Raw genomic sequence first — 484 nt, forward strand, 5'->3', positions numbered from 1 at the left:
CGATGACAATAGTAAAGTAATCGATTACGATTACAAAATAAATAATCATGATTGCAGTCATGATTACATGGCTATTTCTGGATTACGATGAGTATGAGCTTATATTTTTTACATGTGCAAAATATCTTTCAGGAATACGAAGTGAAGACAATTAGACTTTTTCTTATCTATATAATTTTCATGAAACCTGCATTATGAATACCTATTAAGTTGGTAAATATCGGTATACTGTTCTATTTATTTGAAATTCAGGCAGAATGTATGGTAACTAATACAGGATTAAAAAGCAAACGAAACGGGAGAATATTTTATAATAATTTTTACAATATTTTTCACGTCATCAAGAATTTCGACCATTTTCTGTTGTTTCGGCAAAGCACGTGATATTTATTTGTTTCAACAGCTCTAAAGGTGGACGAGTTGTTGCCTTTGATGTGTACTACGGGTTTAGTCCCTGGGTCGTTTGATGGAAACGACCATAATA

This window comes from Penaeus monodon, chromosome 31, assembly GCF_015228065.2.
Source record: "Penaeus monodon isolate SGIC_2016 chromosome 31, NSTDA_Pmon_1, whole genome shotgun sequence".
Classification (NCBI taxonomy): Eukaryota; Metazoa; Arthropoda; class Malacostraca; order Decapoda; family Penaeidae; genus Penaeus; species Penaeus monodon.